The 22,814-nt window shown below is 38.8% G+C and overlaps 1 long non-coding RNA gene across 4 annotated transcripts in view; it reads right to left on the reverse strand.

Annotated features, from left to right (window-relative positions):
- LOC143681101 (uncharacterized) overlaps window positions 1–21,927 on the reverse strand; it is a 57,044-nt gene extending 35,117 nt beyond the window's left edge. For all 4 annotated transcript variants that reach the window (XR_013174362.1, XR_013174359.1, XR_013174360.1 and 1 more), the window contains exon 1: window positions 21,792–21,927. This is a non-coding gene — a long non-coding RNA (uncharacterized LOC143681101). The remainder of the gene's footprint in view (window positions 1–21,791) is intronic.
- Between the last annotated feature and the right edge of the window lie 887 nt (window positions 21,928–22,814).

Below are 22,814 nucleotides of genomic sequence, written 5' to 3' on the forward strand. Positions count from 1 at the left end.
TGGGCTCTTAATAGCGAAATTCAAATATATTCAAGCTATACAGATTAAGTGAAATATTTTATTAAGTGAAAGATACTTTAATACGTAAATTGGAGTTCACTCCTTGCTCTTAGATGAATAATAGACATCGATCTAGCCAGCCCAAATCCTACAACCTCAGGGTTGTCAGTGGGGGCTTGATTCCTTAAAGATTTAAAGAATAATTCAAAAATAAAAGTAAGGTGGGCCACATGGCTTGGCAGGCAGAGTTCTCACCTGCCATGCCAGAGACCTGGGTTCGATTCCCAGTGCCTGCCCATGAAAAAAGGAAATAAAAATAAAAAGTAAAATCATACTTTTCTACAATATAAAATGAACACATGCCAAATATTTCACTTACTGCATTAATTAATGAGGAACCTAGAAAAGATGTTAACAGTTGGTTCAAAAGAGAAATCAAAGACTAGACAAATGTATAAACCCATCAGTAACGCTGAAATGAATTTTCTTAATAGGTGCAAAACTGGCTGCTTTCACAATAAGGCAGGAAAGTTAACTGAACTTCCACTAGAAGTTGCATGTGTATAGACAAGCATTATTTGCGTTGTCATCAGTTTTTTGTGAATTTACTTACAACTACAGAATAGTAAAATAGCTCAAAGACAATGAAAGTACAGGCCCTTGGAATCAGAAATACAAAAAGGCTGTGTGTTAAACAATGCATAGTTTTCTACTAAAAATGTGTAATAATCTTTTGGTGCATTTAAAAGTCTTTCACAATTTTTCCTTGCAATAGTCCCATCACGAGCTGCTGGTTTAGCACCAGCTGCTGGTTTAGAATGATTTCTGTCTGTCTGCTAAACAAGTAACATTAGCCTACCTCTGGAATCCTGTTTCATTTTCCTTGGGTTAACCTTTCTTACAGGATACTGGTCAGAGCTACCAAAAGAAGAAAGAACAAGGACTGCATTGAGCCTACAGAACACACTGGATTGTGCTGACTTGTTCATCATAAACAGTTGTTTAAAAATATCTACCTGTGATGAAATATCCACCTGTGATGAAATTTGGTCAAAATCTTATGAACTTGCAGCAAAGTTGTGTGAGGATAGCATCCTTCATGAACCTTGAACATTTTAGATAATTACTTTCATCTACCAAAAGTACCCAAGAGTTGTGCATATCTAACTTAACCATATAGGAAGTTCATGACAAGCAGAAAGTGGTAGCACAGCTAATTGTTGCTTCTTTATTTTTACCCTCTCTGGGAGACGGTTATTAATTCTGCTTACTGAAAGTCAGAATTAGCATTTGTAAAATACTGACTGACTTATAACGGATTTTAGCATCTTTGAGAGCTCAATCTGGCTATTTTATACTCTCTTCATTATTGTGCCATGACATGGACATGACTCATCCAACCTAAAGTCAAATGAACCAAAAACATAGCTTGCTTTCACCTCAACTTTCTATCTTCACCCATTCCACCGTGCCTCCCACTCCTTTCCTAGGTCTCCACGTATTTGTGACAACCTTTCTTCATCCAGCCTCTTTGTCAGATGACAGTGGTGAAGGGAGCCTGATGTGGACACCCAGACTCACTATCTCTGACTCAATATTTTGTGCTCTTTTTTAGTCAGACTATATCACTCGACTATAAGACACTTCAGCAATAACTACATCAAGATGAGAAGACATATGACTGATGAGTAAGTTATGGTCAGCTTACCCAGCTTGGTTACAGCAGTGAAATTTCCATACACCTCCAAATGAACCCTTGAAAGGAGACCTCAGTGAGAAGGAGGTAAAACAAAGACTATAACATATGGTTTATCTTTGCAGTAATTGCATTTTCAAATGTAATCCTATACACTTTTCCCCCTTAAAATAAAGTCTTGTTTAAAACCAAATGTTTCTCTGTTAACACAGAGTAGGCAAATGAGAGTCCATACGTGGATATTGAGATATTCAGTGGTTTCATGGTTTTGAAAAGTTTGAATTAACATGCTGTACTTGTGGCCTGCTGGAGAATAAGTCTGTGCAAAGGGAAAAGTGGTTAAGAGCAGGGCCTGTGTCTTCCACATGGACAAGTTCTTTCAGGCCACACTCAATTGCACAATCAGCATTTTTTTTTCCCAGAGGCTAGGGCAATTGTTCACTGTTTACGCATCCCACATGACCTTATCAGAAATGCATGCTTCTTGACCAAAGAAGGAAGCCTACCTTCCACTGAGTTCTTTATATCTAGAATGCCAGTCTAATGGGAAAACATGGATTTTTTTTAGAAATTTCGTACAGCTAATATGATCAATCCTATTTATCAATTATCACATTCCAAATCCTTTTTCTGCTATTCTGTTGACAATATGAGGTTACAGCATTATTCCAAATACTGGAATTTTCTGTTCTCCTATCAGTGAACATGTTATTCCTTTATGAAAAAAAAAATCATGCGTTGCAATTGAGCTCTATAGGAGTTTTCTCTGAAGGAAACTGGATAGCAGCAGGACAGGAGACCAGAGTCTCAGAGATGGGCTGCAGCAGGCTAAGTGGAAGAAAGATAACATTAAGATATCAAAGGAGTGGGGCAATTACTGTGTTTTGGTACTCAATTGTTCTTCCTTGTTCTGCAGAGGATAGAGAGCAAAAATCTGCGTTTCCCAGACTCTCTGGCAAGCAGGGTTATCGATATGAATTAGGTTCTATCATTTAGAGGCACTTGCCTGAGATTGGAGGAAAAGAAAAGATGCTATTATCTTGCAGATGTACCTGCTGCAAACCAGGTTCATGGACACATGACTCTTAAGAGGATCTTTGACTGGCCATATGCCATGTTCCAAAGTCTAGTCACCAGCCTTGAGGGTATCCAGGGGCAGTTATGGTCACAGCAGTAGGCAAAGCAGCAGTGGAGAGCGGTTTCCTGATGTTGAAGCTTCAGCTCCTGAAAAGCTCTGTGCTGGGTCCTTGACTCCCACTCCTTCAGTCCTTTCAACAATTCAGTGAGCACCTAATTCCTTGTATTAAATCATTTTCTGCCTAAAATACCCAGAGTGGTTTTGTTTCCTGCTTTGCATTTTGAAAGATATGGAGAGGATTTGATAGATTAGGAGATGGTAAACCACAGAAAGGTAGAGAACAAAGTCTCAAAATTCACAAACCTTAGAATTAGAGACAAGTTTAGGCATCCTCCAGTTCAACTCTTTTCATTTTACAAGAAGAAAGTAAGACCAAGAGAGGTTATATGATTTGTGATTAAATTAATTGAGGTATAAAAATGAATTGTACTACAAAAGACAAAACAGAGGTCAAGAAAACAGATCTAGGTTTTAATTCTAGAACTGTCACCAATTACCCATGTGACCTCAACTCCTCTGAACCACATTTCCTTATCTGTAAAATGGGGATAACATCCTAGAACATGGTATACACTCAATAACTCTTACAGACTTTCTCCTTCTTTTGTTTCTTTATCCATGGTCACATGATGTGACAGTGTCGTGCCAGAGCCCAGGTTTTCTGATCTCTAGAAATATTTACAAGGACAGGTGGGAAGCAAATTCTAAGCATGGTCTCAGGTCAAAGTGCACTTTCAGTCTATAGTTTAGGCAATGGAACATAGAGCAGTGAAAATCTGGAGGGCAACACTGACATCAGGAGAACTACCCAAGGGGAAAGAACAGTAGAACATGAAGACTAAGGCTGAAAATAGGTCCCAAATGTTGCCTCTGTTGGAATAAAATAAATGGGAAAAGGACTCAGCTGGTAAAGCTCCATGAACATGATCTGTTGACAAATGCCAAAATAGTGAAGCAGTGGCAATTCATGAAGATAGCTGGTTATGGTCCAAACAGACAGGATATTGAGTTGGCATGAGGGAATCCAAAAGGTGGTTTTGGGCACTAAGTTCTGCTATGATATACTAGAGAACAAGCCTGAATTTCAGAGATGGGGAGTGGAGAACAGATATACCTTCCAGGGTTAAAATAGCATAAGTGTAGTGTATTCTTTGAATACATAAGCCACATGATAAGTTTTATTCAATCATGTTAAGACACAATCTACCAATATAATAATATTTTGCATAACAGAACATTAGTAACAACCTCTTTTATCCACTTTCATGGTTTTAAAACTGGAGGGCAGAAATGAATGAGGAAAATAGAGAAAATCAATAAAACCAAATTTTGTTTCTTTGAAAAGATCAATAAAATTGAAAAACCTTTAACTAGACTGTCAAAGAAAAAAACACAGGACACAAAAACTAAAATCAGAAATGGAAAGTGGGGATATTACTACTGATCCCACAGAAGTAAAGAGGACTATAAAAGGATACTACAGGGAGATGCAATGGTGGCTCAGTGGCAGAATTCTCACCTGTCATGCTGGACCCTGGGCTCAATTCCCAGAGCCTGCCGATGTCAAAAAAAAAAAAAAAAAGGATACTATGAACAGTCATACAACAGTAAATTAGATAACTTAAATGAAATGGATAAATTCTTAGAAACACACAAACTACCCATGTTGACTCAAGAAGAAATAGAAGATCTCAAAAAAAACCAATAACTAGTAAAGAGAAGAAACCAATAACTCAAAACGCTCCCAACAAAGAAAAGCTCAGGACCAGATGGTTTCAAATGGTGATCTTGCCAAACAGTCCAAGAAGACTTAATACCAATCCTGCTCAAAGTCTTCCAAAAATTGAGGAGGATTGAACACTCTCTAACTCATTCTATGAAACTGACATCACACTCACACCAAAGTCAGATAAAGATACCCAAGAAAAGAAAATTGCAGACCGATATGCTTTATGAATATAGATGCAAAAATCCTCAACAGAAGAGTAGGAAACCAAATACAACAGCACAGTGAAAGAATTAAAAACCATGATCAAATGGGATTTGTCCCAGGTATGCAGGGTGATTTAACATAAGGAAAGCAATTAATGCAATACACCATGTCAGTAAAAAGAAGGGAAAAATATATGATCATCTCAATTGATGCATAAAAGGCATTTGACAAAATCCTGCAACTCTTCCTGTTGAAAACACTTAGAAAACTAGCAATAGAAGTACACTTCTTCAACGTGATATAAAATAAAACCACAGCTAGTGTCATATTCAGTAATGAAAGACTGAAAGATTTCCATCTAAGATCAGGAACAAAACAAGGATGCCTATTGTCAACGTTGTTATTCAACACTGTACTGGAAGTTTTAACCAGGGCAATTAGGCAATAAAAAGAAATAAGGGCATCCAAATTGGAGAGGAAGAAGTAAAATTTTCATTATTTGCAGATGACATGATCCTATATTTAGAAAAATCCAGAGCAAAGCTACTAGAACTAATAAACAAAATTCAAAGTGATGGGGTACAAGATCAACACCTGAAAATCCACAGTGTTTCTATATGCTATTAATTAACAATCTGAAAAGGAAATCAAGAAAAGATTTCATTTACAATAGCAACTAGAAGAATCAAATATCTAGTACTAAATCTAACCAAGGATATAAAGGACTTGTAAACAAGAAAATTACAAAACATTGCTAAAAGAAATCAGGGAAGTCTTAAATAAATTTACATTCTGTGTCAATGTATTAGAAGATTAAATATCGCTAAGATGTCAATTCTACCCAAAGCAAATTTACAGATTCAACACAATCCCAATTAAAATTTCAACAGTCTTCTTTGCAAAAATGGAAAAGCCAATCATCAAAATTATATGGGAGGGCAAGTGCTCCAAATAGTCAAAGCCATCTTGAAAAAGAAGAGTGAAATTTTAAGACTTACACTACCCAATCTGCAAATGTATTCCAAAGAAACGGTAACTGGGAAAAAAAAAATGGTACTGTTACAAGGACAGACATAGAGAACACCGGAATTGGGTTGAGCCTTCGGAAATCAACCCTCACATTTCTGGCCAACTAATTTTTTACAAAGGTGCCAAGTCCACTCAATTGGGAAAAAAATAGTCTCTTCAGCAAATGCTGCTGGGAAAACTGTATGTCCATATGCACAAGAGTGAAAGTGGACCCCTTCCTCACACCATATACAAAAATCAACTCAAAATGGATCAAAGACTCAAATATAAGAACCAACTATAAAACTCCTAGAAGAAAACAAAAGAAAGCATCTTCAGGACCTTGGGTTAGGTTCTTTTTACCTAAATCACAAGCAACAACAACAAAAAATAGACAAAGGAGACCTCATTGAAACCAGAAACTTTCTTTACATCAAATTACTTTATGATGAGAGTAGATAACCCAAACAATGGGAGGAAATATTTCAAAACCACATATCTGATAAGGGTTTCATATCCAGAATATATAAAGAAAGCCTGTAACTCAACAATAAAAAGATGAACAACCCAACTTAAAAATGGGCAAAAGATTCTAATAGACATTTCTCTAAAGAAAATATACAAATGGCCTAAAAGTTCATGAAAAGATGCTCAATATCATCAGCCATTAGAGAAATGCAAATCAAAACCACAGCTAGATATCATTCCATACCAACTAGAATGGTTACTGTTAAAAAAAAACTTACAAGTGTTGTAGAGGATGCAGAGAAACAGGAACACTCATTCTTTGTTACTGGGGAAGAAAAATGGTGTAGCCATTGTGGAAAACAGTCTGGCGATTCCCCAGAAAGTTAAGTATACAATCACTGTATGACCTGGCAATCCACTGCTAAGTATATACCCAAAAGAATTGAAAGCAAGGACTTGAACAGATATTTGCACACCAATGTTCAGAGTGGCGTTATTAACAATTGCCAATACAGATGGAACCAACCCAAGTTGATATCCATAAACTGATAAATGGATACATAAAATGTGGTATGTATAATCATTTAAATATGATTATAAGGGGCAATTTTAGGTTGTGTATAAGTTACTATGACTTAAAAAACATAGGATTGTACAAAACATTGAAAACTAATGTAAACCATGGACTATAGTTAATAGTACAATTATAAAAATATTCTTTCATGAATTGTAACAAATGCACCATACTAATGCAAAGTGATAGCAATAGGGTGGCATATGAAAACTTTGTATTTTATGCATGATTTCTCTGTAAAACTACAATCTCCCTAATTAAAAAAAACATGAATGAGAAAGTATATTAGTCTTTGCTTGGGTTATCAAAACAAAAGTATAAGGTTTAGTCTTGCTTGGATATTCTGTGTTCACATGTACGTACATATATGTAACTCAAATGATCCTTAAGACCCTGGATCAAAGGAGCTGAAACTTTCACTGCATTCCCTGTAGAAGTCCCAATGCATCCATAAGATTTTTGCAGATGCCTAAGGGCTTACAGTGTCCTGTCACCTTTCCCTCCAGCATGTTTTCCCTTGAGTTGCAATTCATCTATACAACATTGAAACAAATTTAAAAACTCAGCTTCCTCCTTCATTCTACCCAAAATTCCTTGAGTACAGTAGTGTCTGCTGAAGATTTGGGGGTCAATAACTATTCATTGCCTGCCTATACATTAATATTTACAGTGTGCCAGGCACTATTCTAGTCACTATAAATATAGCACCAAGTAAGACAGACAAGGGCAGTGCCCTCAAAGACTTCACATTCTGGTGGAAAACACAGGTAATAAACATGTAAATAAAATAACACATGAAAGTCACTAAGAAGAAAATAAACCAGGGTAATGGAAAAGAGAGTGACTGGGGACAGATTAAGTCAACTTTGGATAAGTGATCCAGGAAAGTTATCTAAAAAGGACTCCATGGAACCATGAACTGAAGGAGCAGTAGTTAATAAGATGAAGACATGGAGAAAAAGAGTTCCAAAGTGGGAAGTATAGAGTGTGAGAGACAGCAAGGAGGTCAGTGTGAGGTCAAGAGCAGGGAGGAAAGGAGGAGTTGGGAGATGAGATTAGAGAGAACCAGGCTCACATCACCAAGACACTTGTGGGTCATAGTGAGGAATTTGAATTTTATTACTGTTTCTACTGCCCTACTTCCAACCATTTATTAAACATTTCTTGACATAATCAGAAATAAACCTATATGGTTCTCATTTAAAAAAAAAATTACCTGCCAAATGGAGCTTAAGTAATAATAGACAACATTGTAATTAAGTATAAAGTTTAAAATATTAAAAGCCTAAAAAACAGTCACACATATTGAAGAGATCCAACCTTTGTCTTAAGGGTTTCTGCATATAGAAGTTGCAGCGTGACACCAGCACCTTGCCTTCCCCCACTGCCATCTTGGTCTACAAAATCCATCTCCAAAAACAATTAGTTTTCCCTCTGCCCCAGGTTCTCAATTTCAGACCACAGCCGGAGGTCAATTAAGTACTTGGGAAAGTCTTCGTGTTTCATGCCTTTTATAAAGCCAGCAAGAGAACTACTCCAGATTTTTCTTTTTCGTCAGTTTCTTGGGATGACTCTGAAGAGACTCCACGTGATTTCTGTAAATTGGAATCTCTTCCAGCCCCTAGAGATGGGGAGGGAGAGAGTCAACTGGGTGCCAGAAAAGTGAGCTGAAACAAATTATGCCGTGGGCTTAATAGAAAACCCACCATGTGACAAAGTATCTTCTCTTTTTTAATTTATGAAAAGCACTTCCTTGCATGCTCCTCTCCCAGCTCCCTTGGGTCTTCCCCCATCCATTCAACAGCATTACTTATGAATTAATTTTTGTCTCCACAGCCAAGGCTGTACGATGTTGCAAGAGGATCAGCATCTTCACTCCATCAGTTCAAAGGGATCCTCACCAGAAGCTTCTTCCTCCTTTATTCCAATGTGATTCTTTATTCCAGTGTGATTCCTCCCACTCCCAAATTTGAAAGTATAGTTGATCTTCTATCTCTACCTAAGCATTCAAGTGGGAGAGCAATAGCTGAATATAAGCCACCAGCCCACAGAGAGAATTTTTTAAGGAGCCTCCCCCAAGCTTCACTCTTAAACAGAACAATGTCTAGTCCAAATCTCTAGGTGAGTCTTAAATAATGTGAGGCAAAAAAAAAAAAATACCCTACTGTAGGATCTTGGCCAAATACTTATTCTCTCTGGATCTCAGTTTGACCTCATATAAGAAAATATTTAAATAGGAGAAAGGGAAGAAATAAACCAAGATGCTTGTTGGTGCATTAAGTATAATGGCATAAAACTAAATACGTGGCGGGGCCACGATGGCTCAGCAGGCAGAGTTCTCGTCAGCCAAGCCAGAGACCCGGGTTCGATTCCTTGTGCCTGCCCTTGAGAAAAAGAAAAAAAAAAAAACTAAGTATAACTCAACCCTGAAACACTAAAATCATAACAATATTTTCCTGTATGTGATTAACAGTAAAAACGACTCTACCATTTGTATATTATTCATAAAATATTTGCAAGTACATTGCTTACAAGTTAGTAAGCTGCCTAACAAAAAGCCAGACCAATGTATGATTTTTAAGTAACACTGTTTTACAGGTGAGGAAACTAAGACATATGGGTTAAGTGTGTATAAGTGTATAACCGAGCACTTAGACTCAGCATGATAGAATGTAACAGTCATGATCCTGAAGTCTGGAATTGGAAAGACGTGTTCTAAATATCAGCTTTAATATGTTTCACTATATCTGTATGAAGGTCATTAATCGATAGGGACCTTGGTTTTCTTACCAGAAAACAGGGTCTGTGGGTGTGTGAAAGAACATAAGAACATAGGTTGGTTGTGTCGTCTGTTATGTCATTGTTATAGCAAATCCTAGTTCCCTTTCTTTTCTCTTCTAATTCTAAATCCCATAGTCTCTCAACTAACTCACACACGACTGCCTGCCATCATCAGAACTAATTACCAGATAATTCTTACTCTTTATATCCTAATCAGGCCAGTATTTCCCAAGAGGCCACTAACTTTATTAACATACCCTGACCTAGGGCCATCCACTCCCAACAGACACAAAGAGAAAACAGTTTTTCCCTGGCACCAGAGTTCATGAATCCTTGTTCCTTCTGACACTTTGACTTCTGAACGTCTGCCTGCCCGTTCCCTGTGACACCTCTGGACTCTGTAATTGCACTCCTTAGTGTCAGAAAGCAACATATCATATTTTTAAGTTTTTGCATGGTCAAAACTTTTTTGAGCAATCTGGGTTAAAGCAAGAGTGAATGACAAACAAGACTTGGAAGTCAAAGATAATAAATGATCCCATAGAGAATTACAAGTTTGTATTCCCCCAGAGTCATTTGCTTACATTCCAAAGGACTGCAACAACTTAGAGACCTCTCCCTTCCCTCCTTTTTTTTTTTGTTTTCTTTAGTTTTCATTTGAGAGCCAAAGTCTCTTTCCTTCTCTCAGGAGGGAAGGAATGACAGCTGTGCAGCAGTTCCTATGTGAGTGTCAAGATTCATAATTTCAGGGTTCTTCTCCCTTTCCACAAGAGACCCTTCTTCTATGTGTTCGAGTCACCCTCAGTGTGTCCCCCTAAGGGGGAAATAAGGCATGGGGGCTGGCACTAAAATATTCGGTAAGTAAATACTCGGTCTGCCACTGATCCATAAACATCGTTTTATTGTAAAGATAAAATAAACAAAAATAGAAAACATCATCTCTTAGACTTGATTAATTTTAATCTATAGAAGACTGAAATATATTTCAGCCCTCCTCCTGCTTGGCTGAAGCTGACTCACTGTCATCCATGGAGTCACCTCGAATGTATGCATAGGGCACTTCAGCCTGGAGACAGAGGTGAAGAAAGTTTAAGTAAGAAGAAAGCAAATGGTGAGAGGCACCCACCAAATTCACTAACCACTATCAAACACAAAATCTCAACATAGCACTCAGCTAACTGAGCTAAATTAGAAATGCAAAATGATCTCTCAAGCCTTCCATTCACTCTTCTGTCAGAGCCAAAGAGCTTCCAACAAGATGACAGCCCCATTAACAAAGGAGTTGGAAAAAATGTGAAAATGACGCTACTTGCTCCCCTGTACTTTGTTGTGCCAAGATGTGGGGAGCAAAAGAACCTTCTCAATTTTCAACTGAATTGCAATCAAGATCTTCAGACTGAAGTCAACTTTTCCAGCATGCTTGCTTTATAATGATCCCTATGATCCAAAGTGATCTGCATTCAGAAGCACGAAGGGAAATCAACTTCAGTAGGGTTTGGTCAGGGTTTGGTGACACTCTCAAAGTGTCCTGGGATCCAGGTTTTCACAAGCGTGACTGAAACAAAACCCATGAGCCATATCAGCAAGAACATGAATAAGTGAACAATGTCACTGGTCCCTTTGTCTCGTCTGTAATGAGTTCAAGCTCTCAACAAAGCTTTTCCTTCAGACTTTAGATTTCCGGTGCAACTCAGAAAAATTCTTGGTTGCCCTCCTGCACAAATAACCATTATGGATCCTGCTACTCAGTTGTATTACTACTTTCTAGAGCGGAGGCACAGCCTGCTGCCTTGCTGGCCATCTCTTAGCAAACAACTCCGTCTGGTTCAACTTTTTACTGCTCAATCCAATCAGCTCAGCATTTGGCAAATGTGAAAATGTGGGAAACCTGGTGTCTCTTATCAGCTCAAAAGCAGATTTATTCTATGACTTTGGACAACCACTCAACTGTTTTGATCTGGCTTTTTTTTTTTTTTTAACAAAACAAAAACAACATAAGTAGCCAGGATGAATTGTCAAGCGCATAACTACCCATGTTTCCAGACATGGTGCTCAACAAATTATGAAAACCCTCTGGAAGGGTTAATTTAGACAAAGTGAGCAAATTCCAACCTTGAAGAGGTTAATCTCTATAGAAAATAGCATTGAAATGTTGAGACAGTTTCAAGAGAATGGAATCTGACTCTAGCTAGATTGTGCTGCCCTGAACTTCAGCCAGTATCATAAGCCAAAAAAAAAAAAAAAAAAAAAAACCCTCAATGATTAAATTTGGATAATAGCTAATTAAATACATGTTGGACAGTGACAAAACCAACTTCCCAAACAATGGAAATTATATCTGGCTCTGTGGCTTTACTCTGTTTGCATCATGGCCTAAGAACTAGCAGGGCAGGATGCTTCATGGGCTGGTTGACCTGTATACCAACACATTGTTCATAATATTTTTCATTTTTGAGGAGCAGAAGAAAAGATCAATGCTCTGCTCTTTTGAGACAACAAGCAGATTGGAAATTCGAAGGAATCTAATTTACTGGAAGAGGTCTTTGGATGACAGGGATTATCATTTCTGCCCATGGAAGTAAGCAGTGCTGCAGTGAGGAAGACAAACTGATTCCTTCTATCTTACGTGATTCTGTCACAGCTGGAATCTGAGGACCTAGCATCTCGGGAAACTGATCTCTTGGCACTGGGGCTGTTAAATCACAGAAGTCTGTGGGCCCCACCCAGCTCACTTAGAAGGAACATCTAGGCGATCTACTCTTTACAGGGTGAGAAGTCATGGATAGCAGTTTACACCCTCAATTAGCCATGAGCATTGTCTCTGCTCTGTAACTTACACATTTGCAAATTCCTGGACACAGCTGCAGGGATCAACCTAGCTTTGCTTTAAAAGTTGACAGCACCAAAGTAATCCCATTTGCTAAGATCAATTTTGGAAGCGTGTGCTGTATTTAGGCACAGTGCAAGCCTCTTTTATCGGCTGTTTTATAAGCCTAACATTCCCTTCCCACCCAGAATGGCCAGTTAATACACCAGGCAAAATGTTTGGAGAATTACTCTAGCATATGGAAGCAGCAAATGCTGAGCATAAAAAGGAGAAAGAGCTATGCCCTGGTGTATAGTGGTCTCAAATTCACTCATTATTCATCTGAAAGTAAGAAACACAGGGAACAGGAGGTCAGCAGAGGCCACGAGGCCATTTCTTTCCAATAAGCTCTTTTTCCTAAGGCAACATTTAATTGCTTCTGTGCTGCTTACAGTTGGGCCTGAAATTCTGTTCCAACTATTTGTTATTCTCAGAGAGAGAAAAAATATATTCCCGGTGTCTGTTCTGTATTTAGGTTTTTGAGTTTCAAGTCCTATTCAAGTGGTTTGTAGACAAGTTCCTGAACAGAGGTGGGTTTCAGAGGGTCCTCGATCTTCCCAGGAGGCTCCTCTCCTTTCCGTGGAGGAAAATAGCTACTTTTACCCCAAGGTTTGTTTACCATTTTCCATAGGGGATGTGCTACTGGAAATTGGTGAGAAGTAGAGGACAGTCAAGTAGGATAGATATTTTTTAAAAAGAAAATATGCTCCCTGGTTCTCAGGGAAATAGGAAGGTAGAAAATGGCCTAGGCATTTACCCACCTATCAATTATGGAAGTTTCTTAGTTTCTTTCTCTCTCTCTCTCTCTCTCTCTCTCAGCTTCCTTCCTTCCTTTCTTCCTCCCTCACTCCTTCCTTCCTTCTTTTCCTTCCTTTCCTTTCTTTCCTTCCTTCCTTCTTTTTCTTTTTTTAAGGTCCAAAGCTCACTAAGATAATGATGCCTCAAGCAGGAAAGTTTTTTCTTTCCCCACCCCAGTCTTCTTCCTTGTTCTGGGGAACTTTCCAGTCTCTTCCACAGCTGCTGGTGCTAACTTGCCTATACTTGCAGAGGTCTGGGAATCTAACCAACAAACAGCACCCCAATTTCTTAACTCCGAACCTCTCAGAGCCCAGAGACAACTAAATCAGCAGCCATGCAAACAAGAAACAAGAATAAAACTTGTAGTCGCTTTCCAGTAGTCTGCAGTCTTGTCAAGAACGCAATATTCATGCATATCAAACAATGACAAATTCATGATAGTGTGAATAAGCTTTGAATTCACTATGCTAAGATCTAGTGCAAGGCATTCTGAATCCAAATTCTAAAGTTCTACAACAAGGAACTAGAAAATGTTATAGTGCCTTCCTTGCTACACTTGCAGGTTTCCATGCTAATGTGTTAGTCCTTAGTAATGATTAGAAACCACACATTCTTTGTCTACTGAATAGCATTGCTAACACTCTGGGGTCCATAACTTTCTTTCTTTAACTCCCAAGATTTCTTGAGGGTCCTATATCCTGGTATAAGTAAGGAATTGTGTTATCAGACAAAAGGGTTTTTCCTTTTTTAATTTCACTGCATCAAGGAATGAAATGATGCATTTGGGCTGGAATTTTCCCCTTCCTGGAACTGAATATTAATCATCCAATGAGCTAGTCTGTTCTTTCTTGAAGCAAGGTTTTATGTATCTAAAGCTCTATTCTCATACATGAGTGCTGAACAATTTTTGACCACCATGGGCTGCCTGAAAAACAGGATGGAATTTTTGAGGAGTTCCATTGATTACCTCACAAATCCTACAGTATGTCTGCCTTGGGTTTATTAGTTCAGTGAAATTTTGATGGATTTTTAAATATATATAAATAACTGTAGTAAAAATCCTGTAGAGCTTTCACCCACACATGAATTAAAAAAACTAATAGGCACAAGTGCTATGAGTACAAACACACCCAACTGGCTTTGTTTGGTGGAATGATGATTTCACTCTTGGAAGCCCTACTAATCTTGGATATGCTTTGTTTTCTTCTTCTAATGCAATAATTTTATATTCAAAAAGGTAGAACAGAAAGGGCTCTCACTGACTTAGGCCTCTATATATAACTACAAAAAAGGAAGCAGCTTAAGCTAGAGATAAAACAAATAAACCTCAATCACAGCAAAGCAGGCACATTTAAAAGTTTTCTAATTAACTTCATTCCAACACCTTGACCACACAAAGAAAGCCAAGTAATATCTGCAGATGCCATGGTCTCAGTAAAAATATTTAAAAAGAAGAAGAAGAAGAAAAAGGCAAAAGAAACATAGGACAAGAAGAAGTTAGGAGAAAAAGTGAATGACAGAAAATTAAGGGACGTGAGAAATAAAGTTCTGCCTATGTAAACTGTTATTAGGGGTTAACAGTTTCCCAAATTTAGGTCCTATTATCCATCCCTTGGATCATTTGAGTTGCCTGAATTATCTTAATTTGCCAGAACCTATGACTCCTTTAAGACAAAACTTATTTCTAACATGTTAGCATTGGAAGAAACCTCAGAGTCTTTCTTGTTCAATCCTCGTATTCTCATAGTTTACAAATGAAAAAAGATAGACACGCCCTAACGAGAAGTGGTGTTTTGAAGATCTCGCAGCTGATTGTAGAATAGCTCTGTCTAAAATTCAGATCTACTTCCTAAACCACTTTTGTTTTCACTAAACTTCCTTCTAGATTTTTGACTGACCCTCCCATTATTTTGTGTGTTCCACTTCCCTCAGCATCCACTCCAGTATTCATATACACACACACACTTGCACTTCTGGTTGTGCTTTAGGATGTGAATCCTTCACCAGTTAAAATGGTTGGACAAGAATTAACAGGAAATATATGCTGACAACCAAATGTTTGCAAATTGAATGCAAATATTATGTAAATGAATGTGTGGCATTTCATGCCTGAATGTGACCTTTGGGATACTCCTGGTGGAAGCCACCAGTTCTCATCTCCCTGAATTGACCAACTCATTGCACAACACAAATCCAGCTGTGTAAGCCCACCCTGTAGAGAAATAACAAGTTGTGGGGCTAGGAGTGCTTCCCAGTGGATTCATTTGTTGAAGCAATCCTGCTGTTGTCACCCCTGACTAGGAAATAACCATTTGTTTGGTAGGAATTTTTGGATTCAGTGGGCTTCCTCCATTCCTCAAATAGATACATAAATCCTTCCAACTCAATGCATCACCTCCTGGACTTTAACACCCCACACCCCACACCCCCACCCTCCCATCACCCCCACACCCCTCCCTTTATTTCCACTCTCAGCTTAAAGGCAAAACCCCCTAACTTACTGTAAAAGGTTAAAGTGAAATAGTTTGAAATCCTGGCCTCTAAACTTGTTTTAAAGAGGGCTCACATGACACAATGTGCTCTCCTTCACATAGACACAGCTGTCACTGACAAGCCATCAAAAGAACTTGGGTTTTGAGATGTTTTCTCAGAGGTAAGCATGGATTGATGCAACTGGGGGGTTCAGGTGAAATGGGATCTAATCTTAGAAACAGAATATTTGATAACAGAAGAGCAAAAGTTCAGGCCAAGGATTATAAAGATGTTTATGATTGTTATATAGAAGGGCAAATTTCAGTTTAAGACAAATAAGGGCTTTCTGATGAAATAGACTACTCTACTCTCTCTGTTATTTCAATGGAGGTTGGACGATCATCTGATATTCAGATATTCTTCATAGGAATTCATCAGAGAAAGACTAGACCCGAGACCTCAGAACCCCATCCAATTCTCCACATGAGTATCTCTGGAGCCTCTCTGATAGTTGGTTGAAGAGAAGGGAATATTATATGAGTTTGGAAAGGATCAAATACAACTTATCAACATAGAGATTAGAAATAACTCAATAGCAGAATGTTGTCCCAAACAACTTCTGAAGTGATCTTGTAGCCTACGGTGTACATTATAGCAAATAAGATCTTCAAAGACCCTCTGTGATGAATAGCCAACGATATTTTCTAAATATCATACCAAAATTTATTTGGCTTCACAAGTGCATGGGCATACTTGAAAAGTTTGTTCCCTTAGGTGGTAGAAATGTAACATGAAATTAAGGAAGCATTTGTCCCTACTTCTATAGAGGATATGAGATTTAAATGAAGTAGTGCGTGAAAACTGCAGGGCAGATCACCTGGCATAATTAGTATCCAATAAATATTAGGTATTTATCTCACTTATAATCACTGTTGACTTTCTCAGTAAACTGTTTCTTAATATATATTTTAAGAAAGACATGCCAAGTCAGAAGCATCCCAATCCCAAATTTCCAGAGCTGCACTGTGTGACTTGCATCATCCTTCAGAGCCTGTACACTGAGTGCAGTGTCATACTAACACTGAACTGTCACGGATGCCTAAGAGTTCTTAGGATCTAGTGGGTGTCACCTTAGAAGGTAGTGTCAACTGAGAGCAAGTACTCAAAGACTCCATTTTTCTAAGAAAATAAATAAAACTTGATTAAAGGTGGAACAAAGAGCCCAGATAGAATGAATTAGGTTAAGAGAGAGTTCATATATAGATTTTTTCATGACTAGTTTGGTAGGTTAGTGTTTCCTTACAACTTACGGTGCTTTCCAGCTGGCTTAAAGAAGTAGAGAATTTAGGGCCAACACATTTGGTGAGTTTCCTAATGAAAGAAATCAAACAATAGCTACACTGGCTTTCTCTAAGCAAAATGTCTTAGTTGAACTTTGGAAAAAGCAGCAACTTACGCCTTACTCCATATTCATGTACCTGTAGGCCCAGACCAAGGGTAAGCACCTCCAAATGCCCCATGTTATTGCTCTTTCCCATCATCACACCAGAATGAAAACAGAAACATATACTTAGATAGACTTTTAAAAAGTGACCTCTGAACAGCAAGCAACAGGGATTTTTCACCCATAAAAGTGAAGAAGGCATAAATTGCCCAGAGGCAAAAGGATAAACACCCAAATGCCTCCCAGTCAGAACACAGGACTTAGATGCACAGAGGCCTTTCTACTCAACTCAGACTCCATGGGTGACAATCCAATTTGATATCAACATACTTAACTAACCATCTGGCAGATGTCTTCATTCCAGAGGTCCATTGCAGTGAATGCCTGGGTTTCTTCAGCTAAAGTCTGCATAAAGAAAACTGAAAATTCCAGCTGCTCCTGAACATTAATTTTAGGGATATTTGGGATGTGTAGCTCAGATGTTACTAGGCACAGAAGAGTTAAGATAGCTTTTAGAATTCTCTACCTCACAGGTCACTAAATCCAACTGACCATAATTGCTCAGTACAAAAGCTGCCCACAGTACACACAATAATGATTCCTTTTCAGCATAAATTATCTAAGCTCAAACCACAGAGCCTATGGCAACCTTTCAGTGGTAAGTGCTATGAATAGAAAGCTAGTAGATACTTAGCATTTTAACGCAATGATGACAGCGAGCCTGTGGTAGGCAGAATTCTAAGACAGGCTCCAAAATCCCTGACTCTCATATATCTGCTCTTGATGATCCCTTTCCATTGAATGTGGATAAAACTTGTGAATATTATGGGATAGTCACTTCCTTTATTAGCTGTATTACATAAGATTCCATTGTAACAGACTACAGAGAGTGTCTCCTGCTGGCTTTGAAGAAGTAAGGTGCCATATTGTAAGTGAACCATGTGGTTCGCACCTAAGATCAGCCTCCAGATGCTGACAACAATCCTCAGCCAAAAGCAAGCAAGAAAAATGGGGACTAATTTCCTGTAGCCACAAGGAATTGAATTCTGCAAACCACCTGAATGAGTTTGGGAGAGAGAACTCCAAGCTCCAGATGAGAACCCAAATTAGGTGACACCATGAGTTCAGCCTTTTGAGACCCTAAACCAAGGACCCAGCTAATCCATGCATGGACTCTGTCCCACTGAATCTGTGAGATAATAAATGAGTATGTTCTTTTAGGTTGCTAAATTAGTAGTAATGTGTTACACAGCAATAGAAAACTAATACACAACCCCTGCTAAGGGATTGCACTCAAGTAGGTTGAGCAACTCTTCTGAGCCTCATCTTTCCTATCTCTAAAATCTGGACTATAAATGTATCTGCTTAACTGTTCTCATAGGTCTAAAGCAAGGATGAAAATATATATCATTTGTGAAAGTATTTTGAAATTCGCAAAGCCCTAATCAAGTAATTGGTAATATTTCAGTGAAAATCCTTGAAGTCTGCAGAGACCCAGAATCGTTATGGAATAAACTCTGGCTCCAGCTTTTCAAACCAGGGTGGGGTTAAGAGAGCCTCTGTTCCCATGACCTAGCTCCAAACAAATGCCAGAGGAAGTTGGGCCTGTCCAGTAGAAGACATAAACATGGGGGGAAACTCCTTATCTCATGGAAACTGGCAGAGACTCATTCTGGAAACCTTCTATTCATCCATGGCATATATATTTACTGTGTTAAATGCTAGGCACTATAGGAGGCTAACAAGACCCAAGTTCTCTTTTTAAGCCAGGTAAAGTCCCTAGGAAGACACAGGCAGGAGGTGTACAATTACCAAAAAAAGTGTGAAACTATTATGCTAGATGGTAGGCAGACTTTTGAGGGAGCACAGAGGAGAAGCATAGAAGAGGAGCACTTTCTCATAATTGGAATGGGCAGGAAAATGTCCTCAAAGGGATTCAGGCTTGAGTTGATTACTAAAGACAAGTAGGAGTAATTAGGCAGAAGAGATGGGCAGGAGTAAGAGGCATTTCATAGGAAACAGACTCTTTTAGGGGACAAGCACATTAGTACCATAAGGCTTTTATGAAAGAGAACATGAACTTAAGTGGCAGAAAATTAGAACTGAAAGTCAGGGAAAGGACCATGAAGGATTTAATATGATTTACTGAAGAATTTGATATTTATTCTGAATATCACAGCATTCTCTGAAGGAGATAAGGAGTCCTTGATGGCTTTGAAAGAGATTGGCTTTGTAGGAAGTTAATTTGGACAACAATGTGGATAATGGATTGGAAAGAGAAGAGAATCCACCTTGAAGATAATTCCAGTCATGTAGGTAAGAAATGACAGAGACAATGTCAGTGCAGATGAGAAGGATGACTTTAAAGGCCAGTGAGAAGGCAGGAGTAGCAGAATTGAATTGGTCAGGATGAATGTTGGAGAGGAAGAAGTCATGGTTAAATCTGTGGTTTCTAGCAGGAGCGACTGGATAATTACAAGATTCATGAGCACTCTGCTTCTCTCCCTTCAAGAGCCTAGAGGATTAGCTTAAGAGCCCCAGGATCTTCCTTCCCAAAGCTTACCAGAAGGCAAGACGACGAAACTTTCAATATAGGCAATCACTTAATTATGCCTTCCAGTTCCACTGAGGCAAAAGATTACTCAGGACTTTTTTCTCATTGATAAGATAGTGGTTTGGGCAATAATCGTCCCATCTGGGATGATAGTAAGGCATTAATTCTTAACGTGTTCCTTGAGGCCTTGAGTGGCTCGGTGCAAAGATATTCTACTGAATGCATCATAGGTCAATTTTTGATGGGTGTATCCTCATTTTGCTACAAGGAAACTATAAGTATTGAAGGAAACAGAATCAGGCATTTGTCAAGTGACTGGCTTGTTGGTTTAGGGGATTAAGGTAACCATCGCTTAATTCAGTACATATGCACACTCTTAAAGGGAATCGCAAAGTGTCTCAGATAGCAAAATAAATCTTAGTCGTCAGAAGTGACTCCTTCAGTAAAGGAGGCGAATATGGCAAGAGCCCAGTCGAGATTTTTTTTGAAATCAGTTTTTAGAAACACGTCATTCAAAATGGTGTTTTCAATTATTTCTGCGTTTGAATTGAATTTTGCCTGAAAATAAATACACCACGCCACGTTTAGTGAGAACACCCTGTAAAAGGCATGAGAATATGGAATCGATTTTTAGATTGTGCATGAGGCCTTATGCTTGCCAAATCATACCAGTCTTTTTAAAACGTAGCTCAAGTTGATCATGTGCTGGGAAGCATTGCTTCATCATTATTGATCCTCCTCTAACTGACCAGTGCCAATCCAAATCCATCTTTGTTCAGTAATCATCGTTGTGCGTTTGTATTTGTATTTTTAATACAAGCAGTCACTTAATTAAGGCTTCCAGTTCCACCGAGGCAAAGCATTACTCAGAAATTTTTTTCTCACTGATAAGATGGTAGTTTGGAGTTGTCAAAGCATGCCTATTTTTTTTTTTACTATTTTGTCTCTCTTCATTGGAACCAACTTTTTTCGTTACCAAGTGTGCTCAGAGAACATGATATGGGCCTCTCACCAAGGCGAATCAATGAATCCTTATTTGTTATTATGTAGGCAATAAACAGACCAAATAACTGCGACCAGAAAGGAGATGCTTTCTGTTGTAACTTTCCTCTCTGCCTCTCATTTAGAAATAGATAGTTGCCTTCATTTTCTCCTCTTTCCCCATTACAGTGGATGGGGAGGAGCACACTGACAGAAACCTCCTTGGATTTGGAATACCAGAGTTGTAGTTCCCACTAAATGGGATGGACTTGGGTTGGTGGGAGGGGCTACAGGCTGGATCAGCAACCAGGTAGGAGACCTGACAACCAAGGCAGCCGGAAGGAATAGTATGGGAACAGACACTGAGAAAGAGCCCAACAGTCCCTATCAGTATATCAATCCAAAGGGTGATGACAAACACTCAGTGTTGGGCAGCTATGTTAGCGACAGGGAGGGTAAGACACAAGATTGTTTCAGATCTGAAGGAATACTTAAGGGTATTGGTTTAGCATTAACCATTAAAGCATAAGATCTGCTGCAGCTTCCCTTTTTACATGGTTCCCAGGTTCATTGTGGCTGGTGGGAGTGGCTGGAGTTAAACCACAGAAGAACTCATCTCTACCTTCTGCTACTTGGAACTGTGCACCCAAGAGCTACTAGGATTTTATTTTTGAGTGGCAGATGAGAAAACATAGGCTTTGGTCTCTTTCAAAAAAAAAACCTTCTGCTTTACCGTAATTCTTTTTCCATTAAACTCCAACACCAGTCAGCCAGCAGGTAGTCACTTCCCAAATCACTACCTAATTCTTTCTTCAGTTTAGGGTTTTAAACCACTCATTCTATTCCCTAATCCACCATCAAAGCTTTGCTGAGGAGCTGATTTATTCAAAAAAAAGCTGTTGAACGATTTTGGGGAGGGAGGGTGAGAACAGTGCAGTTAATCAGCTGATGCATCGTCTCTAAGACACATACGTGGTTTGACTGTTCCCCACCTGAACTCATTGGCAATTTATGATCAATCTACTTCCTGAAAAAGCCTCTCTCTCTTCCCGATAGTCCAAAAATATTAAGAACTTACCATATGTCCTAGTATGTTTTTACGATTCAGTCATTTCCCTTTGTCCGTGTTTCTTTTTTGGGTGGCTCTTCACAACTCTGGAAACTGAGCACAATCTGGCTTCTGAGTGAGTGGGTTTTCTCCTATGAACCTTTTCACCAATGGCTAGACAAGGGGAGGCCGTGCTGGAAAGTTCACAGCTTACATAACTGCGTTTGACAAACACGATACATGCCAAAAATTCGACATTTCACAATACAAATGTCTTAGGAAGCAGCTTTATGGTTTAAACATGATACAGAATTTAAAGGCCATGTGATCATCCAACCACCTCCCTAAGCTCCCAAGAGTTCAGTTAAAAATATATGTGGGAGAAGCAAAGCTTGTTCACATAATGGAACCAAATCCATTGTTCTCTCTTTGATTTCTTCCTCTATCATCCTGTTCTCCTGTGTTCTCCAGGGTGGTCAGACCAATACCCTTGGAGATTCACTTAACCACCACTCCCCAGAGCTGGGAAAACCCTTCCTTTGATCTGCGAATGAGTGCATTGAAAGTCTTCTCTAGGGCAGCATAAACAGCAGTATTGTGACAGAAGGGTCATTATCTCAGATGAGATAATGAATGAGAAAGTGCTTTGCACCATAAAATCCTAAATGTTAGTGATTGTTTTATTATTGTTAATAATTTATTTAGTAGTAGTTACTACTACTAATAAAATGAATCACCAAGCTCCCTGCTCCAGAGTTCCAATTTAGGCTTCAACGCCTCAGGAAGGTATGACATGAGACACTGGAAGAAAAACAAGAAAAAGAGGTGTTAGCTACCACTCTCCAGTGTCTAGAAAGACTTTGCCTAAGCTGACTCTAACAGTAGTTTTCCATTGCTGAAATCCTTTCTCCTTTATCGATGAGGCAGTTATAAATCCATACTGTGCTTTGAGTCTTTTGCTGCTAAAAACTTCTCTAGCAATTTCACTGTGAAATCATCTCTTAGACCTGGCCACCTTCCCTCCATCAGGCATGGCCTTTTCTCAGACCCCTC

Source organism: Tamandua tetradactyla, chromosome 4 (assembly GCF_023851605.1).
Source record: "Tamandua tetradactyla isolate mTamTet1 chromosome 4, mTamTet1.pri, whole genome shotgun sequence".
NCBI classification, from domain to species: domain Eukaryota; kingdom Metazoa; phylum Chordata; class Mammalia; order Pilosa; family Myrmecophagidae; genus Tamandua; species Tamandua tetradactyla.